We start from the raw sequence: 27,085 nt of genomic DNA, 5'->3' as shown, positions 1-27,085 counted from the left end.
AAAATGAATTGGATTTCTTGCTCTCTTTTTTCATTATTTTGTTGAAGGGTTAATTCATTCTTTGTGTAATCTTCCTCAAAGACAAGGGTAAATTTTTGTCAGATCAAGCTTCACTTTTGAAAAAAACTCAGGATTTTACTTTTAAATAATTTATGTGTTCTTTCTCAGAGAAATAGGTTCAACATTCATAATTTGAAACATGATGATAAAGCACAAAATATTTTTCCTGTTTTATATAGAGAAAAATGCTTTAAAACTTACAATAAGCTATAGATTATATGAGTGTCCTGTCACATTAAGAGAAGAGCTTGCTTCCCTTTGGAGTAGAAATTTTATGTTAGTGATTCTGCTTATGTTTTTGTCTAATATTAGACTGAAACACACAATGATTGATTCATATATATTTTTATTATGAGCTTGGTTGTAACGTTACTGCTCTTGAATCTAGTAATGTAAAACCCAGTGGGTTTAAATGGGAGAATTAGTCCATTGACCTAAAGAATTAATTCAGATATTTCGTTCTTAAACATGGCCTAACTCCATGCTTGCTGTATTAGATAATTACTGGAGACCAAGTGGTCATTGTAAAGTATGGAGAGGTATTAGATGGGTCCCAGCTATAAAATCTGCTGCACAAGATCTCTATAGAGTGTTAAAAGCAAGGAGGACTAAGGTGGGTCTGACCCAACCCCGAGTATTTTCAATCACCTTATATGAATGTGAAAGTTGGACACTGAATAGACATTGACTGGGGAAGATAAAGAAGAATCGATGCCTTTGAATCGAGGTGCTGAAGAATGATATTGAAAGTACCATGGACTGCCAAAAGAACAAACACATCTGCCTTGGAAGGTAAGGACGGCGAGATTTCATTTTACATATTCTGACCATGTTGTCAGGAGAGATCAGTCCCTAGAGAAGGACATCCTGCTTGGTAAAGTGGAGAGACAGCAAAAAAGAGGAAGGCCCTCAACGAGATGGGTTCAACAATGGCTTCAGCAATGGGCGGAAGCATAGGAACAATTGTGGGGATGGCACAGGACCGCAGTGTTTCTTTCTGTTGTACACAGGGTCACTGTGTGTTGAAATAGGCTCAATGGCACCTAACAAGAAGAGTAACGGCTTAAGAAAAAAGTTGGTGCCTGAGGTCTTAAAACCTTGCCTTAAAATAAAAACATAATTTAATTTGGCCTGGTCCCTGCCATATTACCTGGTCATCACCCCAAGAATGTTTGTATACAGTACTGGCCATCTAGCTCAGAAGCAACAAAGCCTACTTGGAAGAAGCACACCAGCTTGTGTGATCACAAGGTGCAAAAGGGAATCAGTTATCAGGCATGAAAGAACAAAAATCATATCATTGTGTGCTCACCACCATGATAGGATTGCTGAAGACAAATAGGTGCATAAGCAAATGTGGTGAAGAAAGTTGATGGTGCCTGGCTATCAAAACATATAGCATAGCATCTGGGGTCTTAAAGGCTTGACAGTAAACAAGCAGCTATCTAGCTCAGAAGCAACAAAACCCACATGGAAGAAGCACGCCAGCCGGTGCGATCACAAGGTGTCGAAGGGATCAGGTATCATGCATCATCAGAACAAAAATATCATATCATAGTGAATGAGGGGGGAGTGCAGAGTGAAGACCCAAAGCCCATTTGTTGGCCACTGGAGATTCTCTTGCAGAGGAGTCTAGGGGAGGAGATGAGTCAGTCAGGGTGCAATATAGCATCGATGAAGAATACAGCTTTCCTCCAGTTCCTAAACGCTTCCTCACCCCCAACTATCATGATCCGAATTCTACCTTGCAAGTCTGGATAGAGCAGAGGATGTACACTGGTGCAGATAGGAGCTGGAGGCACAGGGAATCCAGGGCAAATGATCCCTTCAGGACCAAGGGTGTGAGTGGCAATACTGGGAGGATAGAGGGAGAGTGGGTTGGAAAAAGGGAACCTATTACAAGGATCTACATGTGACCTCCTTCCTGGGGGACGGACAACAGAAAAGTGGGTGAAGGGAGACGTCAGACAGGGCAAGGTATGACAAAATAATGATTTATAAATTATCAAGGGTTCTTGAGAGAGAGGAGAGCGGGAAGGGAGGGCAAAAAATGAGGACCTGACGACAGGGGCTTAAGTGGACAGCAAATGTTTTGAGAATGATGAGGGCAACAATTGTACAAATATACTTTACACAATTGATGTATGTATGGATTGTGATAAGAGTTTTATGAGCCCCTAATAAAATGATTTTTTTAAAAAGATAAAAGAGGAGATAATACCAAGGGCTCAACTACAATGAAAATATTTTGAAAATGATGATGCAACAAATGTGCAAATTGCTTGACACAATGAATGTATGTGTGGATTGTGATAAGAATTGTATGAATCCTCAATAAAATGATTTATTAAAAAAGAAAAAACCCATCATTTAAAAAAACTTGTCTTTAAAAGTCAGTTAAAGAGTGATCAATGCATAAAAAATGTTTTAGAGCTTAAATTCTAAAGCAGTTAGTTCAAAACTACAACAACCAAAACACTGAGTGTCATGGTGTTGCTCCCGACTCATAACTCCCTAAAAGGACAGGGTGTATGTCCCTGTGGGTTTTTAAGACTGTAACTCTTTAAGGGTGTAGAAAGCCTTGTTTTCCTCTCTCAGAGTAATAGGTGGTTTCAAATAGCCGGCCTAAAGGTAAGCAGCCCAACAGGTAACTACTATTCACTTAGTGGTGCTTCACTTCTAAAGTTGTCTATAGCAGGAACCCAGCTCCATTTTGAATTTTTATATAAATTCAGACACCATTAAGTTCTTCATGTTGTTCCAATGATGTGGCTCTGTTTATATAAATCTGGATAAGCCCATGGAAGTGTAGTTTTGTCCTCAGGTTTAAAATAAGAACTACACTGCAAACTCAGGGATTCCAGGACAGGTGAACCCTTCAGGACCAGGGGTGAGAGTGGCAATACCGGGAAGGTAGAGGGAAGATGGGTTAGAAAAGGGGGAGACGATTACAAGGATCTACATATAACATCTCCTCCTTGGGGGATGGACAACAGAAAAGTGGGGAAAGGATACATTGGACAGTGTAAGACATGACAAAATAATAATAATTCATCAATTGTCAAGGGTTCATGAGGTAGGGGGGCTGGTAGGGAGGGTGAAAAATGAGGAGCTGATACTAGGACTCAAGTAGAAAGCAAATGCTTTGAGAATGACGATGGCAACAAATGTACAAATGTGCTTGACACAATGGATGCATGTATGGATTATGATAAGAGTTGTATGAGTTCCCAATAAAATGATTTTTAAAATAAAATTAAACGAAATAAGAACTACAGAATTTACTGGGTGTATTATTAATGACAAAAATATAGCCACATGGTATCTAATGTTAGCTAAAAGTTGGGGTCCTGGTGCCTGTGACTCAGGATTATGAGGCATATCCTGACCACCACATAAACAGGTGATTGAATCCTCAGAACCAATCTTAGCTTTTTTTTTTTACCTGAAATTATGTATGCATCTCTTTCACGGTCCTTGCCCAAATTCTGTAATCTGACTCAGACAGTGATGAATTGCCCTTCCACCAATCATGCTTTTCCTTGATTTCCTAGCACACGTAACAAGCAGCATGCTCATAAGTTGTTGGAGACCGTTGACCTCTGTACTTTGTACCTACTGGTTTTTCCTCTCATCTAGAGTTACTGTTTTGTCATTTATTTAAGGTTGTACATACACGCCCCAAACAAAATGTGACTAGTCAAGCTAGACCTCATTTTGCTATCTGATATCAATTGATTTCAGTAAAAGGGAGACATTTCACAGCTGATGTCAAAGAAGAACCCCAGGCGGGGGTGGGATAAAGAGTGCAGACAAACACTGTGAATTTAGATGCTGGCTTTTTTCACAAGGCTTTCTGTGGTTCCAGGGAGTTTTATGTACGTTGATGGTATTCTTGGGGCCGTTAAGGGCTGTGGTTAGACGCCAATGAACTGAAGATCAGCAGGGATACAATACAGCAATCTTCTGGCTACAGAGGGGAATGGATTCAAGATTGACAGATAATATGGCAGGCTGCTGCTGATTGTCAGAATCATCAAAAGGCAAAAGGGCCCACCATTGGCTCAAATCCAAAGAACTAAAGGGTACTGGGCCCGATGCAGGTTCCAGATGCAGCAAAAGACAAGCTTTTTCACAGAATCTACTTATATTGCAAGCAGCCCACACTCTTGAGGACATTTTGTCTGGGAGCATTACTAGATCCCAACTGCCAAGCCACTGAGAATCCTGACCCACCTAATTGATATAAACCTATAAATATCACAGTCCACCACTTTTCACTGTAGCTTCGGTATACATCTCCTTAAACTGTACATAATTTTTAAACATTGACAAGTATGAAATCATGTTTGTGCCTAACATGACATGACTGATATGCATACATGCAAAAATGCACTCATTCCATTTATATATTATATTTTATAAGCGAACAAAAGCACATTTGATGACTCCCTAATGGAGGGAATTATAGGCCTTATTTCTGCAATGGGTTACGTGGTGTTTAGAACTACATTCTTCCATTACTGGTTTCATATTGCTTTTGCTCTCAGCGAGCTCCTCAGCTCAACTTGAGGTTCTTTCCTGGCAGGTATGCCAACCTACAGGGAGGAGCTGAGCCATGAGTACTCATCCCATACTCAGGTTGCTGTAGTTTACCATTGACAAGTTGCTTTTGCTGATCCATGGAGTCTGGTTGAATGCTGTTGTGTTGAGGCTTAGAGTTGAGTGGTATGTCTTTGGGCATTTAGTGCCAGCCCTGAAAGAACTTTATAGCATGCCCTGAAGAACAACTGTATCCTGAGAATTTCTCACTTGCATTGCAACCTGTTAGCTTATTTACTAAGCCTTAAATCATGAATACTGTTTGTGAGTTCTGTGTGGTCATTGCAATGGATTCTCAAACTTAGTAGCCTGAAAAGTAGAGTGTTATGAGAGAGAGGGAAGCCTAGTCGTAATGAGACATCTTAACAAATCTCCTGGACTTCAGACATACTCTTCTTTACCTGTATCATGTCATATCAAGCCAATGTGCCCATGGTAATCAGCATCAATAATACAGTGACCTCCTCCTTTATCTGTTGATCTAGAGGCATGAGAATCTCAAAATGACCATGAGGAATTCTTAATTTTCAGCACAATTAAATCAGTAGTGTGTCACCAGGCAGGCATATTTCTTCTTTTGAACCCAAGGCCTCCATATTCAAAGAGTTTAGGGACAGAGGAAAAGGAAGTAAACCATGGCGCGTAGATCACTAGGTGTAGTATTGAGTGTACCACTTTCATTTCCATCCCTGGTTCCTATACCTGGCGTTTCTGGCTATTGGAAATGCAGTGCCATGAGATGCATGCTTATTTCAAACACACACACTCTCCTGGAGAACATTGCCCCAAACGTGAAAGGTAATTACAACACTGTAGTTAGCTTTTTAAGGGCCATGCCATCATTCTGTCAAGCCAGATGCTTTGGGATGATGGGAACCAGTGAATTCGATAAGTATGAACCCTTTGCTACACTTTATATGCGGTGAAGCGGCTTCCTTAATTTAAGGTAATGCTATGAAAGCTACTGTGATAGTGGATAAAGTATTCTATAAGTCCACGGAAGCAAGTTGTGGTAGAAAGATTGTATATAGGGAAGGAAAATTTGTATCCAGAGTAAGTGACCATTCCAATAAGAATATAAGGGAGAACTGATTACAAGGATCTACATATAACCTCCTCTCCAGGGTATGGACAATGGAAAAGTGGGTGAAGGGAGACATTGGACGGTGTAATATATGACAAAATAATGATTTATAAATTATCAAGAATTCATGAGGGAGAGGGAAGCGGAGAGGGAGAGGAAAAAGTGAAAACCTGATACCAAGGGCTCAAGTAGAAAGCAAATGTTTTGAGAATGATGATGGCAACAAATGTACAAATGTGCTTGACACAATGGATGGATGGATGGATTGTGATAAGAGTTGTACGAGCCTCCAATAAAATAATTTAAAAAATAAAGGAAAAAAGAATATGTGTCTATTCCAGTAAGAAAAAAATTTTGTCTTTAGCATAATGAAACTGGCCTGATTGACTCAATCTGCCATCAGGTTCCTAGCTAATCTCCCTGAGGAATGGCCCCCTATGAGTACTCAGTGTTGGTTTCTGCTGTCCGAAGTTTGAGCACTTAGCAGAGGCAGTAGTTAGGACTAGGACATCCTTAAGTGAGTGTTGAACCCATTAAATTCAAGTTGCTGAACATATTAATAACCTCCACCTCTTATCACCATGACCACTTTGTTCATAACTATTTTGCAATGAAAGAGAGCCTGGAAAAGAGAACTCCTGTCACCTTACTCTTTTAGCTGGCAAAATCTTCCTCTTCTGGGGTATCACTTTGGTAAGCATGCACATAAGACACACACACACATCTTCACTTTCATTCTCCTGTCCCATCCAGAGATCCCTTCCCCATACCTCCTTGCCATCAATTTTTCTTTTCTTGTTTTTAAATCTTAGTAAAAGTCCCTCTATGGGATATATTTGAATCGAGGGCCATTTCCCTCTGTACATAGTTGCCACAAAGGTTGTTGGCATGAGCCAAATAGTTACTGTAAGGGAAGCCTTAAGTGCCGCACTAGGCTACACACCATGCGCTCTCCACGAATTTCATCAAACTTTCCCCACACTCTTAGAATTTAGTCATAGGATTTGTTTTACTCATGTGGGTGCTTGTGTGAATCTCTATCTGAGTGCATCTCCCATTTTCTCTTTCCTTCCCCATCCCCCAGCCTCCTCAGACACTGAAACTCTGCTTCTTTTGGTGTGAAAACAAATTTTCCTTTATAATAGTGGTCTCCTGCAATATTTGTGTTTATGAGATTAACTAACATTGCTGAGCATAATCACTTCCAAATTCATCCATATGATGCTGTATTTGGCAGTTGTATCACTGTTTTCAAGGAATGCGTAGTATTACAAGGTATGCACATACCAGAATTTATTTATCCATTCCTTCACAGATAGGTGTTTTGGTTGTTTCCTTCTTTTGGTTATGGATAAGCAGCCTGATAAACATGAGTCTGCATATATCTGTTTGTGTGTGCGCCTTATTTGGGGGAGTATATACCAAGTAGAGAGATGCTGGTTCATATGATATTTCTATTCACATGTGTTTAATGAACCCCTGTACTGTTTGCCACAGGAGCAGTGCAACTCTATACTCGCACTAGGCCTGTAAGGAGATCCAATCTGCACTTCTTCAATAGAATTTGTTGTTTTCTGTTTGTCTGGTTGGTTATTTTGCTATCAGTGCTGGTGTGAGGTGTTATCTCGACACTTATCATTTGCTTTTCTCTCATAGCTAAGGCCTCATTTCTTCATATGATTATTAGCTGCCTCACTTTCTTCTTTGGTGAGTTGTCTATTCATGTCTCCATCTCATTTTTCAGTTGGATAATTTGTGCTGTTCTTCTTGAGGTGTTGAAATTTTCTATATATTTTAGAGATAAGCGCTTTATCTAATATGTCATTGTGAAAATATTTCAATCTCTGCGCTCTCTGTTAACTCCTTTCATAAACCTTTTGATGTACAGAAATGTCAAATTTGTAGTCGATTCCTGTCATCTGTTGTTTTTCTTTTCATTTGTACCGTGGATGTTTTTCCGTGGTTTTGGTAATATGCTAGGCCTTGTATTAGGGCCCTTAAAACTGTCCCTGTTTTTCACTGAAGATCCTTATAGCTTAGGGTTTATACTTAAGTCTTTAGTCATAATCAATAAACCACAAACAAACATCTTTCTGGTATGCTTTGCTTTCAGTTAAGATCCATGTGACATCAGCAATGATATCACTTCTTCCCTGACCTCTTCAGTATCCAGCTTAAATCTCTGGGAACTCCTTGCCAATGTACTGCTGCATCTGTTAGGTGATTTTCAGCAAAATTTTACTTGCATGAGATTTCAATATTATCCATAATTTGTACATTCTCTTAGGCCACCTTTCTTTGGAATTGGTACAAATATGAATCTCTTCAAGTCAGTTGGCCAAATAGATGAGTGAGTACCTCCATTGTCTCATCAGCTTCTTGAAATACTTCTATTGGTATTGTTTTGTGGGTGATCTTTTCAGTGTAGCTTGAATGCCTTCTTTCAGTACCATTGACTCCTGCTCATATGCAACCACTTGGAATGGTGACATGTCCACAAGTTCTTTGGGGCACAGTGACTCTGTATTTGCTCCATCTGTTTTTGATGCTTCCTGCACCATTCAATAATTGGCTCATAGAATCTCTCAATAGTGCAACTTGAGGATTGAATTTTTCTTTCAGTTTAAGATATACTGTGTTCCTTTTGTTTGGTTTTCTAATTCTAAGTCTCTGTACATTTCATTATAATACTTTATTTTGTGTTCTGGAGTTTCCCTTTAAATTTTTCTGTTCAGCTCTTTTACTTTATCATTCCACTGCTCCATTTTCCTTAGCTGCTCTATGATTAAGAGCAAGTTTCAGAGTTCCTTCAGACATCCACTTTGATCATTTCTTTCTTGCCTGTATTTTCGGTGACTTCTTGCTTTCTTCAGGTACAATGTTGTTGATGTCATCCACCGGCTCATTGGGTCTTCTATTATTCTTGTTCAATATGTCTAATCTCTTCTTCAGATGTTCCTGAAATTCAGGTGGGATATACTCACAGTCTTATGGACTTATTTTAATTTCCTTCAGCTTCAACCTGAATTAGATATGAGCAATTGATTGTCTTTTTCATGATTTGAAAGTATATTTTCTTACCTATAAAACCAAAATATTAGGTGCCAGGCAAGAGGCATCCTAGTAATAGGACATAAATTGATTTTGCAAAATGGAAAGGGTAGGTTTTAACCAATTATGATAAGTGGTGGTGTTGCTGGTGAAGAATTGCCTTTCACAGCTTTCTCTGAATTGCTTTTCACAGCTTTCTCTATAGTTAAACACATAAATAATCTTGATCTATATAAATATGTTTACTTTGGATAAGCACATGGTGCATTATTTGTATATGGTGTTTGTTATGGGAGGCTATTCGAAAGCATCATTTGTTGGCAGCTGGCTATATGTAATTGTGTCATCCATGTCCTCTTAGATGCTAAGCACCGAGGAATTTATTATTGGACTCTGCTTCGATGCTCGGGAAAGATACAATTTAGTAAGGTCAGGGAAAACAGTCTTAAGAAAATTATAGTCTCAGCAATCTATCAGCATATTAACAATTTTAAAGATAACACTTATATTCCAGAGAGCATTGAAACCACCACCTTATACAAAAATAATAATTATGGTCTATTTATAAATACTCAACTGCTCTGGATATAGTTTCATCACCTGCCCTCTACATTACATGTCCTAATGTCATATTTCAGAAAGCACAGGGGTCTGTCCACTAATACCAATTGAGACCCAGTACTTAAATCTCCAATACTTATAGGCATAATTATTCCTTTTCTTCACACCATGGATCTTTGCATAAGCAAAGGGATAACTTGCCTACTTTAAAACTGAAGTGTTTTTATCTTGTTTTGATTTTTCTCCAAATGTCTCTGGAGCGGTTAGCATCAGTTCAGAAACTCCTATAGAGAATATCGTAGGAAAACATTCCAGCGTTTTCCTTTTTGGGGTTCTGATTCCTGACAGAAAGTTAAACACTTTTCCACCGCTGTGTGAAATGCAAAAGCGGGAATTAAGCAATCCTTCAGAGAGATGACATACTTTTGTAACCATGCATTTCTTATGTTTGACTTTATATTCTATAACAACTCCCAAGGAGCCAATATTTCTTTCGTCTTCTAACATTTGGCACTACTTTTCTTTCTCCTGCTCCCTCGGATATAAGCAAGGTCACCGCATCTGTCCCCTGGAAGCCTGGGGCTGAGCGAATACCAGCATTATACATTTATCATGTCAGGATGTTGTCCCTCAGAAAGGTGGGTATCCACCCCAGAACTCCTTGCAACACAGAATGCGTTTCTGTCATTGCTGAAAGTAATTGCCTTTTCTTTTTAGTATGTTCTCAAGGCCTCTGTTAGGAACTGGACAATGAAATGCATTCATTACTCTCAATCTCTTCTGTTTAGTCTAGTGTGAAATTGTTTTCCAGGCGGTGAATAATTTTGTCAATTCTTTCTGCCCTTGCTAGGTAATTTAAAATATTTCCCTGGGAAGATACTAACTGTACTAGCCTGCTATCAGAGTCGTCCTTACAGATCTCTCAAACAACACTCCTACATTATATTCTGTCACTCAACCAAACCAAATGTCCTTTATATGTTTTCCAAATTTGACTTCTTTGTAAAAATGACGGATGCCTTGTCTGCTTGGAAAATACATGGGGAGGCTGCTAGCTAAACAGAGAGTTTATTAAGAGGGATTTATATCAGAGATGAGTCCTGGGTGTGGCGGACTGGTTCAATATGACACAAGCATCCCCATTTTGATGTAGGTGATGTTGTACTTTGGAGAACAAAGGGGGCTCCATGCCAGGAGCTGGGACCTGCAAGGTCACATACAAGTAATTCATCAAGGGGAGGTGGACTATCAGAAAACAAGGACAACAATACGCGGCCTCAGAATTCCTGTTTCCTCTCATTTGAGGTCACTCTTATGATCTGGCATTTCCCCCTCTTCTGCAAAGAGGGATAGTTGGGCCCTGAAGGGAGATGCTACTATTCTGTAAGGAGGGACAGACAGCATTACTAAAATTGGAGGCACAGACCACAGCCGTAATATATACAAGCCCAAGAAAATATCTAGAGCCATTGGGTCTGGAGGATTAGTTTCCTCATCTGAGTGGGTTGGGTAGTTAATAGTGAGTAAGATGACTCTTTTATCATCTAGAATCTATTTAGTAAAATTCACTAAGATACAATTCAATTTGTCACATGACTCCCAATGAGGGAAGAGAAGAAACAAAACCAAGGAAAAGGTAATTATATGAGTGGAAAGCACTGCACATGGTCCACTTGGCTTTTATTATATGGTTATTCTGCAGTTTGGGTACAGATTTCTCAATAATTGCAGCGAGTCAGTTCTGACTCAGCAATTTTATGTCCAACAGCATGAAACCCAAACTAGCTCCATCCGCAATGTTTTTTGTTATTTCAAGCCCATTGTTTTAGCTACTGTGTCATTCCATTTTGTTTAGGATCTTCTTCCTTCCTGCTGACCTAAGCAGAGGATGCTTGGTGGCGTAATGGCTCCTCCTTGGACTCCAAACACAAAGTCAGCGGTTCAAAACCACCGCCAACCCTTGGGAGAAAGAATGGGCTCTCTAATCCAGTAAAGAGTTTCATTCTCAGAAATTTAGAGTGGCAATTTTACCCTGTCCTTTGGGGTAACTGAGTCAACAGTCACCAGAGGCCAGTGAGTTTCTCCTAAGCAAGACAATACCCTTTCCCGGGGATTGGCCTCTCCTGATAACACGTGCATGGTGTGTGAGAGAAGCCTCACCACCCTAGGTTCTAAGGAGCTATCTGACTGTACTTCTTCCAAAATAAACTTGTTCTCACAACCCATGATACTTTCCATATTCTTCCCCAACACCATAATTCAAATACATCAATTTTTTCATCCCCTTATCAAAATGCAAGCTTCTGTGTCTGCAAAAGGTGAAGTTGTGCTCTCCCTCCCTCTACTTACTTTCCACTTAATTATGGACTCAAGAAAATAGTTCCACAATTTCCATCGATACCCTGTTGGTTCCATCAGATGTCACAAGATGTTACACTTTCCCACGCACTCCTTCAGCAGTTAAAGGGGGAGCTATGAATTGATCCAGCAGCTATTTTTGTTGTGGGTTGCAGTACAGCTCTGAGCCCAATCTAAGAAGACGTTGGCAACCCCTATGGGGAGAAAGCAGAGTAGGGCATCCCTGTGAATTACACCAAGGTTAGGATTAGCAGGTCCCAAGAGGGTTACATCTTTCCCATCCATTAGAATCACCCCAATGGTGTTCTCTGGAGTGCGCACTACAGGGACTGCCTGAGGCAATATTTTGAATGAGTCTACCAAGGAGTTTGCCCTGGCGAGGTTGCTTCAGTTATTGTAAATAATCATCCATTCTGCTGCACGCCAGAAAAGAAGACCTGCTTTTCTCCCTCAGGTTGTAGTTGTTCTAGTCCCTGGGAAACATGGCTGTCAAAATCCTCTGGTGTACTCCCACAGTAGACTAGGCACAAAGGGACAAAATAACCCACAACAAATGCCAACAGAGCGCCATTTCGGGTGTCAGGGCCTGTCGTGTCTCTCTCACCTTCTCATTATTTCCTTCTCCCTTTGTCCTTTCTTTTCCCTGCTTCAACTATACTTCTTCCAAATAAAACGCACAATCCTCTTTTCCCAGGCTGATTATTTGCTTACACTCTTCTCCTGCCCCACTTACCCTCTCTGCTTTCATTTTCTCTCTCTTAGTGAAATATGCTCTCATGGGTCTGGTCTATCCAAAAGGCCACTTATTATTACTAGGATTACTTATACCCTACTCTATTGCTCCTCCCCCTCTCACTTCCCTCACTTATCCATCCCCCTTTTCCTTCACTCCCCGCCATATAATTGCCAGCTCCCATTAGACCTCTCACCTATAGCTCAAAGAGTCAACTACCCCTACACGCTCCAGCATCCGACACACCACTACCAGCTTCATCACTATGCTGCAGACAAGCAGTCAACGGCAGCACAGCCTCCCCAAATAAAGAAAAATAAAAACAAACAACTAAAAATAACCCGATCCCAATGGAATGCTCTGAAAAAGTGGCCCTGGGATTGCCAGAAACAACATTTTAAGAATGATGTTTGGGACTCTTTAAGAGATATGGGGAACTCTCAAGAAAACAACAGAAGAAGTGGAGAAACTAAACCTTATACCCAAAGGATTCCCAGGAGGTAGACAAAGAGATAACAGAAATAAACACAGAGTAAAAGACCTGAGGAATAAAGTGGAAGAAAAGGAAAAATGAATCACTGAACTTGTAGACAATCATTCTGACTATGGCTTATGGGAGAAACAAAAGTCAATCAAAAGGCCAAAGGAATTTGAAGAGAGCCTTAGAACAATCTTGACACTATCAAGAGAAACAGGTTATATCACATCAAGATCACAGAACAGAACAAAGAGAAGGTATAAAGTATACAGAGAAAATAATATGAGAATTCATGGAAGAAAGTTTCTCCAAAATCACAAAGAAGGATAAAATAACTATTCAAGAAGCTGAGAGAACCCCATATAAGATAGACCTAGAAAAAAATATTGAGACATATCGTAGTTCAAATTATCCTATTTCAAGAAAAGGGGAAGGTCTTGAGAGAATCTAGGGGGGAAAAAAGAGTTAAAAAAAAAGAAGAGTCGCTTACATAGAAACACCAGTAAGGATAAAGTTGGACAGCTCAGCCTAAATATTGTAAGCAAAAAGAAAATGGAGCAACATATACCCAATTTTAAAGGGAAAAAAAGCTACCAACAAAGAATACTATTTTAATCAAAATGCTTCCTCAAGTACGAGACAGAAATAAAGGTATTTCCAAACAAGGAAATACTAAAGGGATTCATAAAAATAATACCAGCACAACAAAAAATATTAACCAGATCATTATGATCAGAGAATCAACAACACACATATCTGAGAGCATCAGACTGGTCAATACCACCCAGAAATCAACACAATGAAAACAACACTCAAAACTACAAAACTAGAAAATGAGACACCAATAAATACACAGGAATAAAAGAACAAAGTACCAAACACAAATGCAGCAAACTGACAGCAACAATTCTGTATTTATCAATAATAACGCTGAAAGTCAATGGACTAAATACACCAATCGAATGACAGAAAGCAGACTGGTTAGAAAACAAGACCCACTGATATGTTGCATACAGGAGAAACGCATTAACTCACAGTCAAAACAGCTAAAGATAAAAAGATGGTGGAAAATCTACCAAGCCAATGGCAACTATAAAAAGGCAGGAGTGGCAATATTAATCTCTAATAAAACAGACTTCAAAGCAAATGAGAAATGAGAGGCATTACATGATAAAGGAATGATAGACCAGGAATATATTTCCATAATTCACATATACAGACCCAATGAAAAAAAACCCAGAATTTGAATTAATCAACCAAACCCTCATAGAGTTAGAGAAAACAGCTTGAAAATAATAGAGGATTCCAACACACCACTTACTAGGAAAGATAGATCATCAAGAAATGAACTCAATAAAGAAATAAAAACTGAACAACATACTCAATCTGCTCAAACTCCCAGATATATATAAAACACTCTGATTCAAAACAAAGCAAATATTCTTTAGTGAACATGGTACATGCAAGTCCTAACACATTCAAATACCCTAAGATCATACAAGACATTTTCTCGGGTCACAATGCTATAAAATACAAAATCAACAATAGAAAGAACAGGAACATAAAGACAAACACATGGAGACTAACACACTACTTATATGATAGACGAAATGAGAGAGGAACTTAAGAAATTTATTGAAACAGATGTGAACCAAAACTCAACATACCAAAACCATAGTTGTTTAGTCTAGGGCCATGGAGTTGGTTCTGACTGATAGCGATTCTATGTACAACAAAACCAAACACTGCCCGGTCCTGTCCCAGTGTCACAATGATACTTCTGTTTAAGCCCGATACAGCCTGTCAGTCCATCTTGTTGTAACTGTTCCTTTTTGTTTGCGGCTCCTCTACTTTACCAAACATGAGGTCTTTCTGCAGGGACTTGTCTCTCCTGATACAGTGTCCACATACAAGAGTCTAAGAAGCATTCTGGCTGTACTTCTTCCAAGATAGATCTGTTTGTTCTTTTCGCAGTTCATGGTTCTTTAAATATTCTTCATCAGCACAATAATTCAAATGTACAAATTATCCTTCTTATTGAATATCTGGCTTCCACATGCATAAGGCATTAAAAATAGCATGGGTTGGGTCAGGTACACCTTAGTCCAGAAAGTAAGATCCTTGTTTTTCAATACTTTAGTCTTTTGCAGAAGATTTACTCAATGCCATGGCTAAATCTCTACTGACTGCTGCTTCTGTGAGCATTGATTGTGGATCCAAGCAAAACAATTGTTTTACACCTTCTACGTTTTCTCCATTTATCATGATATTGCCTGTTGGTCTGGATGTGAAGATTTGGCTCTTCTTTACATTGAGTTGCAATCCTTACAGAAGACTGCGATCCTTGATCTTCACCAGCAAGTTTAAGTCCTTCTTACTTTCAGCAAGCAAGCTTGTCATCTGTTTAACACACCTTGTTAATAAGCCTGCCTTCAACCCGAATGCCACATTTGTCCTCATGTAACCAGACATCTCTGATTGTTTTCTCAGCTAACAGATTGAATAAACATGCTGAGGATACAACCCCCTTTGAGCTTATATGAGGGGGTTGTAAAAAAGTTCATAGAAAATGAAATTCAGGTAGATGGAAACTGCTGTGATCTTTTTAAAGCTCCTTTATGTTGTCTGATGTTTATGTCTCTTCATTTTGGCATCAGGGTTACTGGTTCCCATGCTGTTTCCCACTTCAGGACGATTATCATTATTTTTACCTGCACTTGGAATTTCCCACACAGGAGATCAAAAACTATCCCACGAGGGCATCCACCTCTAGAATGTCCATTGCTTCAGGGAGAGCCCTTGAAATCATTCAGGGTTCCCACATGTAAGAGTGCATTCTGCCAAGGTACCAATCTGCATTAGCCTGCAGATCCATTAGCTTTGACAAGGGCAAGGGTCATGTTCTCCTAGAAGGGAACCGTCTGTTTCAGAGCACAGCATTGTTGCTCTAGTTTAAAGTTCTACAATGCTTCAGTCGAGAGAGAGAGAGAGAGAGAGAGAGAGAGAGAGAGAGAGAGAGAAGTACTTTGTCTTTCAGGGCTCACATCACCTTCTCTTTAACAATCTCATTGTAATTTAGGTTGATTATCCTGAACCGTGTATAGTCACTGTTAGAGGGCGGGACGTCCTCTAAGATTTCCGCTTTCATTCCTGTACAAAATCATTCATTGTGTAGCTCCATCATGGTAGAAGTGGAATTCATTTTTACTGAGTTTGGCCATAGATGCCAACACAGTGCTATTCCATGAGCAAGCCAGGAAGTAGGGAAGGAGAAACCAAAGAAGATGGGCAAAGGCTTCCTCAACTGAAATGTGGCATGTGCAATTGCTTGCTAGGTCGAGTCACCTTCTTCTGGCACTTGATTCCCTTCCCGTTTGCTTACTTGTATCAGCTGAAGGAGTTGAAGATTAGGGTGAGTCTAGGGCAAAGCAACACATCTTTACTGGGGTTCCAACTCATAAAAAGTGGTGGTGGAAGCAGGCCGGCAGGTAGCTGGGCTTTCTCACTCTGTATTCATAGTTTTAGCTTATTGCTCAACATTCCTGATCTAGTTCCTTTCTCACTTCCTTTTTATTTATTTTTTTTAATTCGCTTGTGCAGCTGAGCTTCTTTAGCTGCTCAGCCCTGCTTATGAAAATGGCTATTCAAAATGTCAGTCGGGGCCACCCAAAACTATAATATACCTATCCAACTGTCGTCCCTCCTGGAGTGATCTTACTATGTACTTCAGAGATTCATCAGGTGTTGAGGGCTCGCTGAATTGTACAGAGATGGAGCCACTTTCCCTGCTGCAACTACTTTCCTAGTCTCTTTTCTGAGCTTAGAAAGCCACACATTCTCCCGCACCTGTACTTTGCAGTCTGGCATTTTAGGGGGGTGCCGGTATTCGTGTGGTAATCTTCAGACACTGAGCAGATGGGTTAGCTACCCCGCATGAAACACACTGGCTGTGGTGGTTACATAATCTGGTGTCAATTTGGGATTTGAGAGGATTAAGAGTGAAGGGGTGGAGTGTAGTCTCTCAATCAGGTCATAGCCAATGAGGCCTCTATGTGGGCATGGCCTTCTCCTGAGAATTCTGGGAAGTCTAGAGAGACACTTCTCTGCCTACTCCCTGCGAGACATCCCTGAGGAGAAGCCACATGGAGACCCCTTCTGCAGCCCTAGGTGCATGAAGAAGCCACGTGGAGCCCCCTGGCAGTGCTGATATGCTTACAACACCACTGGGTCCAAAGACTTTCTACCCACTGGCCTGTAATGGTTCTGCATTTGGCTTCATTGTGTGTGTTTTGTGATTCTGAAGAGGACTTTACACATTGGTATTGGGCATATGGGCTAATATCAGACATAAGGGCTTGGACTGGACTGGGTTGGGATGCTTTCTTAATGTACAATTACCCTTTATATAATACTCTCTCTTATATACATATGTGTCTATGAATTTGTTTCTCTAGTCTACCCAGACTGACACACTAGCCAACCTGGAATCTCTTCTGCAGACTGTTCATCATCACTTGCCATCCTCTGGTCTCCTGGTTGTCTCACCGACATATGGACATGGACCAGTAACTTGGAATGTATGTCAAATAGTTCTCTGGGCCATGAGATGAAAGAACTTGGCTGTTAACTCCAGGATTATGGTGAAGGAGTTTACTGAGAAGAATTTACATAAGAGACAGGTGCTGGGTAGAAGTAGGAAAAGTTAAATTCTCTGTGAATTCCAGTGGGAGGTAAGGGTTTTCTGATGATTTATGACCGTGACTGGAGTGACAATGGGACCTCCATTCAAGGATCTTGGATTTTCAAGGTCACCCCAGAAGGTATAGCATAAGAGTGGTTTAACAAGGTGAAGGGGACTTTCAGAATACGAGGCTGACTACAGCCAGCCTCTTCAAGACTGTTTTCCCTTCCAAAGTATTGGGATCAATCTTCACGAATTGTTTAGGCATATCTCATGCCCTGCACCTGAGAATAAAAAATGAAAACAAATTGACCCTTTGGATTGAATAAAGTCTGTGACTGTGGAATGTGGACCCCGGGGAGCATGAAAAATGAACCTAAGAAAACCTCCTGCATATGAGTTGACTGAACAAAGATATCACAGCAGTGTAAGCCACCGTCTCTTCACTCAGCACATTTAGCATTTGGGATTGAATTGCTCTTTGCTTTGGCTTTTCTGTATATTATAGGATACATAGAAACACCCCTGACTTCTACTCATTAGCTGCCAGAGACACCCTCACTCCTATCTCAGTATGTTAGCCAAATGACCCCCAACAAAGTAAAACACCCTCTCCCATTGAGAAGGACTGCTGTAATTATATGAATACTGAACCACAAGCTTCTTTCTTTGAAAGGTCTATCCACAGGATACCTAGGTAATTTCACACTACAAAATACCTGGGGATCTCAAATTAAGCATGCTGTATTTGAATTCTAGCTCAGTTATTATCCCAGTGACCTTGGATACATCATTAATTTCTTTTAGTCTTAGTTTTATGGATTTCCTAGTAATTGTAAGAGCTAAGAAAGAGTAGGCAAAACAAGAAAAATAACACTCTCATCTCACCTGTACTTAAAGAAACTTTAATGGGAAACTTCAAAGGGCATTTCCTTTCTCAGTTCTGCAGTAAAATCAATCCTAGATCTGCCTCTAGGTATTTGAGCTAGTTCTTCTTTGTTTGACCCCTTTTGATGAGAATTTACATTTCTAGGTCAGATAAAGTGAATCAAAATCTACATTTGACACAACCCCCAAGCCTTCCTCAAGAGGAGACTCTTTATTCTGTCAAATACTTCACATATGGGTGTCCCTTTGGGCTTACAATCTCACAACTTAACTTTATCTTAAGTGGCTTTCTGCAGTATTTTTGGTGTAACATGGGATCTTGCTAAAATGCAGATTGTGATTCTGTATATCTCAGGTGGAAATAGAATTTCTCAGCAAGGAAGACTAACCAGAATCCACTGGTTGAAAGCCTTGACTCAAACCTTTCTAAGCACCTCATTCTCATCATCCTCATTACTGCCATCATTGTCATTTATGACTTCTTTGTTCCAGGAATAGTCACTAAATTCTGAATGTGTGCCTGGCATTTAAAGAGACACATTCCCCTTGATCCGCCATTGTCCGTCAGGTTTTCATCCTGTGCTGGCTTATGTGTCACTGGTATTTTCAAATGCCCGCAGGCTCACGGGTTACAGACAAAGAACATATATATATGACATCATCCATTGCCCTCATAAAGTTCTATTTTAAAACTAAGGGTGTCTGAATGTATACGAGAGGAAAATGAACCTTTGATGTTTGCCCACCCTATTGCTTGCTGCCCTCTGTGTCTTCTTATAATCTTACTATTTTCTGCCCATCTCCATTGATGAAGAGCCTGCCTCTTAAGATATTTGATTTATGGCTCTTTCCGTTTGTCATCTCCACAACCATCTACTGACCCTACTGTAGTATGAATTAGTCTCTCCTCATAGTTCACATTCTGACTCAGAGAAACCGCAGTCTGTGTGACACAGCAAAATCAGACATGTGTACCTCCGTTGCTCCCCTGAGACCTTATTAGAGTCTCTGAAGCAGGAAGTTTGAAGTCAGGCAATAGCTGTGAGTTGGGGCATTGAATCATTCGCCTCAGATTTGTCCAAGGAGCCAGGTCTGCACCAGGGCACCACTGGTCCCACTTTTCTCTCCCCTTCTTTGACCCTACAGTTTAATTTTTTCCTTTTCTGCCCAGCTAGAGCTTGATGTAAATAAATTAAATAGCTAAGGAAAAATAATAAGCAAGAATTGACTACAGAGAACTAGACACCATATATTATGTAAAGGCATTCAAATCCTTGGTAATATATAATACCATATACTGGGTTTAGAGTTTAGATTTCTGCAGAGGTTACAGCTTTTCAATACCTAGTGGACACATGATTTGAATCTATCTGAAGAGTATGACGCTTCAAAAGGAGTAACCGGGAAGACTGACGCTAAACCCATGGTTAGTGCTTACTTTCCACAGCAAAATGTGATAAGATATGAAAAGGAAAAAAAATGCCCTTGCCCAGTGCTGCAGGAGTTTCAAGGTTTTCTCTAGACAGGAGTTTTTGTGTACATCAGGGCTTCAAATGGGTTTGTTCCGATTCAACAGCCTGCTGAGAATTTGCATTTCCACTCCAGATAGACTAAGTCAGAATCCACATTTAAATAGTTTATGGTTGTAAATATTACTTGGTAACTTGTTCAAATGAGAATTCTGGTTCAGTATATCTGGGTAGAAGTTTAAAATCTTAGCAGGGAGTCAAACTGGAATGAAATTATTTGAAACTCTGTATCCTATTATCCCAATTATCATTTGGGGTTACCTTTCTGTCAAGATTCGCTGTCTGTGAAATTCATAGCAATGAGGGGCTCGGTGATCACTAGCCCCGACAGCTATGAGCTGCCCTACATGGTCTCTCTGGCCACAGGGCCTCCTCTGAGAGACCACTGAGGGATGACACATCTAAAGCTAACCTAGCACAGGCATGTGATTTCCAGAACTGTCCTGGGAAGCTAGGCTATCGCCTGCTCTCCTCTCAACAGAAGACATGAGTGTATACAAGGAGCTGCGACTGAGCTGGTAAGAGATCAGCACAGGCAGGTAGTTGTCAGTGGTGAAGGCAAAGGTGGAGATCGATTATTCACTGAGCAGCACAACGAGCTTGGCTGAAAGTTCAAGGGCCAGAGTTTTCTTGAGGAGTAGGGACAGACCAGGTGAGGAAAATTCACCGTGTTCATATTGAAAGAAGGCACGCCTGCAGGAACAACAGATTCATCTCTACCACACACTCGTGTCAGACAAATTTTTTACAAATATGTAGGAACAAAAAAATTGTTCATTTGGGATCTTGAGAAGAAGCTTACATATACATACAGATATACATACATACATATATACATCTTATTCATATAGTTTTAATGAATGGAATTCCTCATCTGAAAATAAGACACACAAGAGCCTCTTACATATAAAACAAGTACTAATATAGAGGATGCCAGAGATTAAAATGTGCCATGCTATTAATTTCAGAGTCTTAATTATGGGTCGTTACAATGTTCTCATCTATAGGATAGGAAGCTGGGCATCAGAGAACTTCCATAATCGAAAGGTAAGTTGGCACAAAGCTGAGCTAGGATTGATTCAAATCTTCTAGATGTTGGTCCAAAATTCTTTCCACCATATATATAAAATGATAGTGCCTGTTCTTTCATTAATATTTATCAAGTCTGCTGTCTATTAGGCACTATTGGGGCACATATCATTTTCCGCTCATTGTAAATGACCCCATGTAACAAACTAAAATGTCCCATGGGGTTTTCAGGGCTGTAATCTTTGCTGTTATTGCTGAAAATACATGCAGGATACACCAATTCAAGTATAATTGTTTTTACAAGTATAATTGATTACATTCTTTGAATTATACCCCAATTCTAACCACCTTTTTTCTGTATTATTTCTCTCTCCTTCGTGAACATAAACTCAATTCACTGACGTCTTAGATTCCTGTTTAAGATTTTGAGCAGTTGTCCCTTTGATCTCACACAATTTGGCTAATCTTCATAAAGCTGTCAGACAGCATGTAAGAGAATAACACAGTATAATTGTACAGAAGTAGGTAGTGGCCCTACTACATGAAGTCATGTTTACTTGATCTTTCTTCTATGGAAATGCTGGATGAATTCAAATCATGAGCTTTTTGGTTACCAGCCCTTGTAGAACTTAAATGATGATGGAAATTATAAATTTGATTACAACTAAAAATAAATTTGTATACGTCATTATTATTTGGGGGAAGATAAAGTAAGAGCGAGTAACAGGGAAGACATACTTGAATGGTTAGAAAGGCCTCCGCTAGAAGATAAACGAAAATCTGATGTGGGGAGAACAATAAAAGAAAGCCATGAGAAGAGAGGGTTGACTAACGTGGCCGGCAAAGGGAGCGGCGTACGTGAAGACCCGACCATCAGAAAGAACAGTATCTTCAGAGATCAGGAGGAGATCACTGTGCTGTGGGACAGTTAGCAGCAGGGAGAATAATCCATCAAAAGCCCAGAGAAATGTGTAGCAGTCCCGCCACATGGAGCCATGTTTACTGGGCCAGGAGTCTGAGCCTTCATCTGAAATGGACCAAGAAGCTGATGACAAGCCTCAAGCATGGAAATGGATGGCATCTGACATATATGTTTTAAAGGTATCTCTGGATTTTATGTGGAAAATGAATTGGAGAAGGCAGGAGTGAAAGACATGAAAACATTTAAAAGGCTAATGTAAATACCTAGATGCGAGATGGCCATGGTTCAGGTTGTAATAGTGACTCTGACGTTAAACATAAGGAGATATTCTTCATATACATATTTCAGAGATAGAGATGACAAGCGTTATAATTAAAATACGGAGAAGGGACAGGGGGTGTTAAAACGACCCTGATATTTCTGACTTGAGATGTTATGTTTCCGGCCTGATACAATACTCTGAAATAATAAAGACAATTAGGGGATGGATGTCCAGAGGCGGATACAGATGGGGTTTAGGTTTGTATAACCTGGGTTTGGGAATCTAATGGGATATTCAGCTGTAGCTATCAAATATCTTGGCTTGCAACTAAGAGAAAAGTCAGGGAATAGTGTCATTGTCACCTGGAGGGTCTCGATGTGATAGTGGGGTCGAGAGTACCCCAAAAGGGAGAGTGGGCAAGGTGCCTACTATCACTGTCTGCTGAGGAGTGCTCGCAGAATCCCAAGCATTTCCTTTCTCAAGTCCATGGCCCACAGACTCCTTAACCAAAACAAGCAAACTCACCGCCATTGAGTCTGTGGTGACTACAGTGAGTCTGTAAGGCAAGGTAAAACTGCCCCTGCAGGCTTCTGAGACTGCAACTCTTTACTGGTGTAGAAAACCTTCTGGATCTCCCAAGCAGCAGCTGGTGGTTTTGAACTGCTGAGCTCACAGTTAGCAGACAGTTGCTTACTGACAATTACCAAGTTATCATTAGTTCAAGTCTTGACGTAGTAATTAGCAGAAACCTGTGGCAACACACCAGGAGCCCTGGTGGCTATTAGTTGGGCTACTAACCACAAGGTCAGCAGTTTGAAACTAACTCCCATAAAGAGTTAAAATTTCAGAAACCTACAGGGGTATTTCTAGCCTGTTTTACAGGGTCCCTATGAGTCCGAATTGACTCAATGGTACTGAGTTTGGGTTTCATTTTTTTTTTATGCTGGTCTACCTGCCTTTACCTTTTAAAGTTGGGAAATAGAGAAGGGATTATTATTTGCCCATCCTTACCCCACCCTCACCTTGCTGTAGGAAACCGGCCCCAGGCTGTGCAGTGGCAACTCACAGGGCTGCTAGTTGCAAACTCAGCAGCTGAAATTTCTCAGGAGACAGATGAGGCCTTCTCCTGCCTTGAACACTCACAGTTTCAGAAATCACTTCTCCCCATCTATGAGGGGCACTTGGAGTCAGAATCTACTCCATGGGGATACATTTTTGTTTTCTCTGCAATAACATTTTTACTTAAAACTGTGGAGCTGGTCAATGCATGGGTATGCTGATCACATTTGCAGATGGCGTTACAGTTCAGATTATGTAAACATGAGAACTCTGCAATTCATATCTGTGGATTGTAAGCTACTGTTGAATAATCACAGCTTAAATTATTTGGCTTCTGTGTTAGACCAGGTTAACCAGAAAAACAAATTCATTGAGAGATTTATATCAAAGAACAATTGTATATTGATTAAACACCCCAGTCCAGATCAAGTCTATACGTCTGATATTAGCCCATATGTCTGAAACTAGTCCATAAATTCCTCTTCAGACACACACATTGGCACTCATAATGATGCTGCATACAGGAAGATCAGAGGCCATTTGGTAGAAAAACCTGTAGATCCAGTGGGAGTGGAAGCATCACAGGGCAGTGTCTGCAGGTTTCTGCTAAATGTCTTGTCAAGAGGAGAATGGCTCCCTTTTTCTCATGGCAAAATCAAGAGAGATGAAGTTCTTAGAGGCATCGTGAGGCTGTGACCTGATTGACAGACTAGACCTACCCCTTCACTCTTAATATGCTCAAATTGACGTGAGTAATGTAAGTACCCCAGCTTCCGTGTATATTGTGTTTTCTAATTAGCAATGTGGGGGGGGATAAAATCATTTCTTAAGGATCCTGGTGAAGCTCGGCAGTTGTTGTGCGCTTTCTAAACTAGCTCACTATGCTCGTTTAGCTGTGGCGCAGGGTTCAGGCCCCACAATTCTCTTTGTGCTCATACAGCTCGTCCCCCATATGTTTCCAGGTAGATTAAAAAAGACACCCCCCCCCGACTCACCACTAAACACATCATCTTATGTCTTTGTGCATGGTCTCATATGTGATCAAACAAAAATAACTCCAAAATGTTAATAAACTGAAACTTTTCACATGAAATTACTGCTTCCTATAGGAGTTATTCAATTCTTGAACTCTTTTTTTATTATTAATCTCATTATCATCAAGCATTGTTGAAAATTTTTGAAAATAAGCCTAATTGTTTTTCTCCAGACCCTGTCCTTTATACCTTCATATAATAAACAATAAACATCTAATACTAAGCAGCATTTGTTTAGTTAATTGCATAAAGAAAAAACTGAGAGATATGAAATCACAAGATATTTCTCCAGCCATAGCCAATTAAATCCTGTGCCTGAGAAATGCATCCTGTATCTTCCCCATTCCTTTCCATCATTAGCCCTGGCTGTGTGGGCAGCCCATCACCCATCTGTCAGTTTGCCATGCTGTGGTGGCTTGCATGTTGCTGTGACGCTGGAAGAATTGTCACTGGCATTGTAAGTAACAGTGCGCTCACCCAAAGTGGACAGGTTTCAGCAGAGCTTCCCAAATAAGAACAGATCATGGAGGGACTACATTGTCATGAAAATCAACCACCAGAAATCATACATGTAGGAGCAAGACACTTTCAAATACCGAAAACCTAATGCATGGCATAAGAACGTTGTCAGAGACAGTGCCAGATGATGAGCCCCTCGGGTCGGAAGGCACTCAAACTTTGACTGTGGCAGAGCTGCCTTCTCAAAGCAGAGTCGACCGTAATGACTTGCATGTATCAAAACTTGTGGGGCTATCATTTGCTGAAGGGACACGAGTCAAAATGATAAGAAACAGCTGAAAATATCTATTAATAATTGCATTTTCATTGTGTAGAATATGAATCTAGGAAAATTGGAAGTCATCAAAATTAAATGGAACACATAATGATTGATACCCGAGGCATGAGTGAGCTAAAATAACTGGTATTGACCATTTTGAATCAGAAAATCATGTGTTTTACTATTCCAGGAAGGGTATAGTTCAAGAGAAATGCCATTGCATTCATCCTCAAAGACAACATTTAAACATTTCACTTGAAATATAATATTTTCTATGATAGGATCATGTCCATCCACATACAAAGAAAACCAATCTTTACAACTATTAGTAGTATGATTGCATTAAGAACTAAAACTAGTAAGAATAAATTAAAGATTTCTTACTGATGTCTTCAGTCTGAAATTGATAAACAAGTAATCAAGATGAAAAATTGGAAACAAAAATGAAAGTACAGTAGTTGCAAAATATGGCATTGGTAATAGAAATGGAGTTGAAGATTGCATGATAAAATTTTGCAAGACCAACACCTTCCTCATCACAAATACCATTTTTCTAAAACACACAAGGTGACTCTATGTGTGGATTTTTCTCCAGACAGAATACATACAGTAAAATTGACTACATCTGTGGGAAGAGATGATGGAAAAGCTCAATATCGGTAGGTAAATCGTAATCAAGTGCAACTGTGAAAAAGACCATCAATCACTCATGTGTAAGTTCAGGCTGAAAGTGAAGAAAATTAAAACAGGTTTATGAGTGCCAAAAATATGACCTCAAATGTATAGACTGGTATCAGACATATGGGCTAATATCAGATTTATGGACTTGACCTGCACTGGGCTGGGGTGTTTTCTTCAAGTACAATTGCATTTTGATATAAACTTCTCTATTATACATATATGAGTGTCCATGAATTTGTTTCTCTTGTCAACCTAGACTTACACAGTACCATAATTTTAAAATGTTCGAAGTCCTAGAGGTAGAAAACTCAAAAGAAACTATACACTCAGCATATCTTAAAATGAAGAACTCAAGAAAAAATTCAAGCCTAAAGTTGCAATATTGAAAGATCCTGGGAGCAAAATATTAAATGATTCAGGAATCATCAACGGAAGATGCAAAGAATACACGGTTACTTTGCCAAATAGACCTAGTTGACAGCCAACCATTTCAAGAAGTAGCATTTGATAAAGAACCAACAATACTGAAGAAGTTCAAGCCGCACCAGGGGAATTACAAAATTGGTGGAATGCCAATTGAAATGTCTCAAGCTGCTGAAGCATTCATATTTCTATGGGAAGAAATTTAAAGGACAGCCGCCTGCAGCAGTTCAGTAACACGGAGAAAGAGCCAAGGGCCTCCTGGTATCCCAGAAACACGACACCTACCTCCACAAAAGGCTTTAGGAAGTATCAGCAAACTGCATCACTCTTAGCAACAATAAAAACACAGACAAAATACAAAGCAGAGTTAAACACTCTCATAAAAGAATCAGATGTGAGTGACTGCAAAACAGTTACTTTCAGAGAGCTGTTTGGAGTAATACAAGAGTTGAGGGAAGCAATACAGAATGAGGATGCAAGCATAGAGGAGAAGACGTCCACAAGTGAGGGAATGAAGTTCCCGCACCAAAGGAAATAAAGATGCTAAGGGATGAGGTAGCAGAAGCCACACACAAGATCACAGGATTTATGAATATCTTTGAGGAGGCAGAGAACTGTATCAGTAATCTTGAAGACACTCAGACATCAGCAAACCAGAAAGACCGTCAAATAGAAAAATAAAAGAGGGGAAAGATAACCTGAGATCAATGACATATTATGAAGAGGAACAATATTTGAATAATTGGTCTACCCATGCAGGACACTACAATCAAGTCTACAGCAAAAATAGTGAAGGAATTTCTGGAAGCAAAGTTCCTCACTTTAATAAATGAGCATCAAGCACTCATACAGGAAGCAGAAAGGACACCAAC

Source organism: Tenrec ecaudatus, chromosome 12, assembly GCF_050624435.1.
Source record: "Tenrec ecaudatus isolate mTenEca1 chromosome 12, mTenEca1.hap1, whole genome shotgun sequence".
NCBI classification, from domain to species: Eukaryota; Metazoa; Chordata; class Mammalia; order Afrosoricida; family Tenrecidae; genus Tenrec; species Tenrec ecaudatus.
This window is presented reverse-complemented; position numbering follows the sequence as displayed.